Below are 5,862 nucleotides of genomic sequence, written 5' to 3' on the forward strand. Positions count from 1 at the left end.
GATGAAATTCTTTATAATAATGATTATGTTTAAGACATTTGCTTGGGGATAATCAAATCTTTGATGGGAATCTTAAAAAGGAAGTCCCTGTTTAGACATAATCCAACAAGTTTTCAATGATGTTAATCAACACTATTGTTGGATTGTTGCCAGAATCAAAAAGGATATGATGATAAGCAACTTGATAGTGCTAAAGTCTCTATGGATAAGGTGTAATATGTTGTTTTTGCAAAACCTCCTGACAAAGACACCTCTAAGGAAAATGAAACTAAAGATGACAATACTTGAATCCTTGCGTTATGCCTAGCTAGGGGCGTAAAACGATAGCACTTGTTGGGAGGCAACCCAATGAATAAAATTTCTTTTGTCTTTTTATTTCTATTCTAGAGTGTTTGCACAATTATGCTACTGTTATGATTGTGTTTTTAATGTTTTAATTAGTGTTTGTGCCAAGCAAATCCTTTGGGATCATGTTGGGTGATAGTTCATTTGATCTTGCTGAAAAACAGAAACTTTTGCGCTCACGAAAATAATTCTCATTTTTAACAGAAGCGCGATAAAACACTGATTCTTTTTGAAGAAGATTAATACATAAATTTCCCATGTTTTCCTAATTTTTTTAGAATTTTTGTAGTTACAGAAGTATTCGAAATATTAAGATTGCTACAAACTATTCTTTTTTTTACAGAATCTGGTTTCTTTGCGTTGTGTGATTATTTTGATTAATCTATGGACTCTTTTGAAGGGTTTGAGCCATAGCAAAGTTGGAATACAGTAGATATAATGAAAAAATAAAATATGAATGGGTTTGCATCAGTACTTATAGTAGTGAGTTTCTGTCTTATACTAACGGACCTCACGAAGGTTTTGTTGAGTTTTGTGTGATTGAAGTTTCCAAGTTTTGGGTGAGATCACGATGGATGAAGGAATAAGGAGTAATAAGAGCCTAAGCTTGGGGATGCCCATAGCATCCCAAGATATTATCTAAATATAATCAAGCAACTAAGCTAGGGGATGCCCGAGTGGCATCCCTCTTTCTTCTAACGAGCATCGGTATTTTACTTGGAGCTATATTTTTATTCAACACATATCCTGAGTTTTGCTTGGAGCGTCTTGTATGATATGAGTCCTTGCTTGTTTTGTTTTTTATTTTGTGTCATGAATCCTTGCTGGATACACCTATTTGAGAGAGCCAAAATTATGCTATGACTTGTTAGAATTGCTCTCTATGCTTCACTTAAATCTTTTTGAGCTATGGAATTGCTCTAGTGCTTCATTTATATCTCTTTGAGCACGATGTGCTTTAGTATTTTTGAATAAATGCTCTCATTTTTCACTTAGATTTATTTGAGAGTTATTAAATTTTTTAAGAAATTCTCTCCTGATTCACTTAAATTATTTTGAGAGAAGAAAATTTTTATGCTCATGTTCTTCACTTAGATTTGTTTGAGAGTTAGTAAATTTTTTAAGAAATTCTCTCCTGATTCACTTAAATTATTTTGAGAGAAGAAAATTTTTATGCTCATGTTCTTCACTTAGATTTGTTTGAGAGTTAGTAAATTTTTTAAGAAATTCTCTCCTGATTCACTTAAATTATTTTGAGAGAAGAAAATTTTTATGCTCATGTTCTTCACTTAGATTTGTTTGAGAGTTAGTAAATTTTTTAAGAAATTCTCTCCTGATTCACTTAAATTATTTTGAGAGAAGAAAATTTTTATGCTCATGTTCTTCACTTAGATTTGTTTGAGCTATCGAAAGCAATTAGTCCCAAAGTGATAGATATTTAAGAGGGATATAATAAAAACTTTCATGAAGATCATTGGACAAAATAAACTTGATTCCTTGTAATAGTTTTGTGATATGATGATACAATATGTGAGTCATGTTGATGAGTAATTATGCTTTAGTAAGAATATTGGTGCTAAGGTTTGTGATTCCCTATGCAAGCACGAAAGTCAATAGTTATGCAATGAAATTACATCCTACTTGTGGTGCATTATTCGGTGTTATTTATGCTTAATACTTGCTTATGAGATTTTTCGTTTCTTGGTTGGATGCTTCTCAATCTTTTGATAGCCTTCATTTGCACCAAGTATGATCACTATTGTGCATCCAAAATCCTTTAAACCAGTTTTGCCATATGAGTCCACTATACCTACCTATATGCGGTATTATTTTGCCATTCTAAGCAAATTTGTATGTGCCATCTCTAATTTTCAAAATAAATTTCTCTTTTGTGTTCTCGTACCGCTCATGAAACGATAGGGGGTGGCTGATATTTTTCCATGCTAGATGTGCTATTCTCACGATGAGTGTTTATTCACTTGTCATTGCATGAGAGTACGACAAGGGTATTAGGGATGCCCAATCCCGAAATAAAAAATGAAGTTACTTTGTGTTGTCAAATAATAAATTCCTTGGAAAGTGTTTGTATGGAAGGCACCCGTGGATACGGCTAGCCATGGAAAGTGAAAGTATGGTTGAAAATGGAATAAACTTTATTTTCTTCTTGGGAACCGCCTATGATATATCTAGCATGGAAAGTATTGGGAACTACTCGATTGTTTTCATTGACAGGAAAAGCATGCCACCCAAAATGTTTTTATCTCTATCTTTTTCACTTTGAGCTCTGGCACCTCAACAAATCCCTACTTCCCTCCACGAAGGGCCTTTCTATTTTCTTTATGCAATTTTTATTTTTTTTATTTTGAGTCTCCATCTTCTCTTATAAAGCACCAACTGTTGGGGAACGCAGTAATTTCAAAATTTTCCTACGCACACGCAAGATCTATCATGGTGATGCATAGCAACGAGAGGGGAAGAGTGTTATCCACGTACCCTCGTAGACCGTAAGCGGAAGCGTTATGACAACGCAGTTGATGTAGTCGTACGTCTTCATGATCCGGCCGATCCTAGTACCGAAAGTACGGCACCTCCGCGATCTGCACACGTTCGGCTCGGTGTCGTCCCACGAACTCTCGATCCAGCTAAGTGTCGAGGGAGAGCTTCGTCAGCACGAATGCGTGATGACGGTGATGATGAAGCTACCGGCGCAGGGCTTCGCCTAAGCACTTAGACGATATGACCGAGGTGGATTATGGTGGAGGGGGCACCGCCCACGGCTAAGAGATCAATGATCAACTTGTGTGTCCTAGGGTGCCCCTGCCCCCGTATATAAAGGAGCAAGGGGGAGGCCGGCGGGCCCTTGGGCGCCCCAGGAGAGGAGTTGTCCTCCTCCTAGTAGGAGTAGGACTCCCCTTTTCCTAGTCCTACTAGGAGGGGGAAAGGAAGGAGGAGAGGGAGAAGGAAAGGGGGCGCCGCCCCCCTTCCCTAGTCCAATTCGGACTAGAGGGGGAGGGGGCGCGCGGCCTGCCCTGGCCGGCCCTCTCTCTCTCTCGACTAAGGCCCATGTGGCCCATTAGTTCCCCGGGGGGGTTTCGGTAACCCTCCGGCACTCCGGTTTTCTCCGAAATCACCCGGAACACTTCTGGTGTCCGAATATAGTCGTCCAATATATCAATCTTTATGTCTCAACCATTTTGAGACTCCTCGTCATGTCCGCGATCATCTCCGGGACTCCGAACTACCTTCGATACATCAAAACACATAAACTCATAATACTGATCGTCACCGAACGTTAAGCGTGCGGACCCTACGAGTTCGAGAACTATGTAGACATGACCGAGACTCATCTCCGATCAATAACAAATAGTGGAACCTGGATGCCCATATTGGTTCCTACATATTCTACGAAGATCTTCATCGGTCAAACCGCACAACAACATACGTTGTTCCCTTTGTCATCGGTATGTTACTTGCCCGAGATTCGATCATCGGTATCTCAATACCTAGTTCAATCTCATTACCGAAAAGTCTCTTTACTTGTTCTGTAATGCATCATCCTGCAACTAACTCATTATTCACATTGCTTTCAAGGCTTATAGTGATGTGCATTACCGAGAGGGCCCAGAGATACCTCTCTGATACTCGGAGTGACAAATCATAATCTCGATCTATGCCAACTCAACAAACACCATCAGAGACACCTGTAGACTATCTTTATGGTCACCCAGTTACGTTGTGACGTTTGAAAGCACACTAAGTGTTCCTCCGGTATTCGGGAGTTGCATGATCTCATAGTCATAGGAACATGTATAAGTTATGGAGAAAGCAATAGCAACAAACTAGACAATCATCATGCTAAGATAACATATGGGTCAAGTCAATTACATCATTCTCTAATGATGTGATCCCGTTAATCAAATGACAACTCATGTCTATGGTTAGGAAACATAACCATCATTGATTCAACGAGCTAGTCAAGTAGAGGCATACTAGTGACACTATGTTTGTCTATGCATTCACACATGTACTAAGTTTCCGGTTAATACAATTCTAGCATGAATAATAAACATTTATCATGATATAAGGAAATATAAATAACAACTTTATTATTGCCTCTAGGGCATATTTCCTTCAGTCTCCCACTTGCACTAGAGTCAATAATCTAGATTACATTGTAATGATTCTAACACACATGGAGTCTTGGTGTTGATCATGTTTTGCTCGTGAGAGAGGCTTAGTCAATGGGTCTGCAACATTCAGATCCGTATGTATCTTGCAAATCTCTATGTCTCCCTCCTTGACTTGGTCGCGGATGGAATTGAAGCATCTCTTGATGTGCTTGGTTCTCTTGTGAAATCTAGATTCTTTTGCCAAGGCAATTGCACCAGTGTTGTCACAAAAGATTTTCATTGGACCCGATGCACTAGGTATGACACCTAGATCAGATATGAACTCCTTCATCCAGACTCCTTCATTTGTTGCTTCCAAAGCAGCTATGTACTCCGCTTCACATGTAGATCCTTCCACGACGCTCTGCTTGGAACTGCACCAACTGACAGCTCCACCATTTAATAAAAATACGTATCCGGTTTGTGACTTAGAGTCATCCGAATTAGTGTCAAAGCTTGCATCGACGTAACCATTTACAACGAGCTCTTTGTCACCTCCATAAATGAGAAACATATCCTTAGTCCTTTTCAGGTATTTCAGGATGTTCTTGACCGTTGTCCAGTGATCTACTCCTGGATTACTTTGGTACCTCCCTCCTAAACTAACAGCAAGGCACACACCAGGTCTGGTACACAACATTGCTGAAAGTGCTAGTGATCGACTAGAGGGGGGTGAATAGGCGATTTTTATGAAAGTCTTCAAAACATGGAAGTTTTGAAGACAAACGATAGAAATAAACCTATTGCCATGCAGCGGAAGGTAGACTACACTAAGCAAGCCATAGTCAAGTATTCAATGAAGTGAAAGCACAATGACTAATAGCAGCTAGGCAGTATAAATCAGGTAGGAAGATAGTGTGAAGCCAATTAGAACAAGCAGTCACTCAATGAAGACAAAAGATAATGCAATCATACAATGAATTCACCAGGGCCAACAGTAAGTAAAGGAAAGGGAAGGATGAAACCAGTGACTCGTTGAAGACAATGATTTGTTGGACCAGTTCTAGTTGCTGTGACAACTGTAGTATGGTTAGGGAGGCTGAGATTCAACTCAGAAGACCGCGTCTTCACCTTATTCCCCTTGAGCTAAGGACACCCAGTCCTCGCCCAATCACTCTCGTAAGTCTTCAAGGTAGACTTCCAAACCTTCACACACTTCGTTCACCGGCGATCCACAATGACTCTTGGATGCTCAGAATGCGACGCCTAACCGTCTGGAGGATTCACAGTCCTCAAGTATAATAAGTCTTCAGATCACACAGACAGGAAGACTTAAGTGATGCCTAGCACTCTTTGGCTCTGGGTGTTTAGTGCTTTATCCTCGCAAGGAAGGAATTCTCTCTCAAAG

This window comes from Triticum urartu, chromosome 7 (assembly GCF_003073215.2).
Source record: "Triticum urartu cultivar G1812 chromosome 7, Tu2.1, whole genome shotgun sequence".
Lineage (NCBI taxonomy): Eukaryota > Viridiplantae > Streptophyta > Magnoliopsida > Poales > Poaceae > Triticum > Triticum urartu.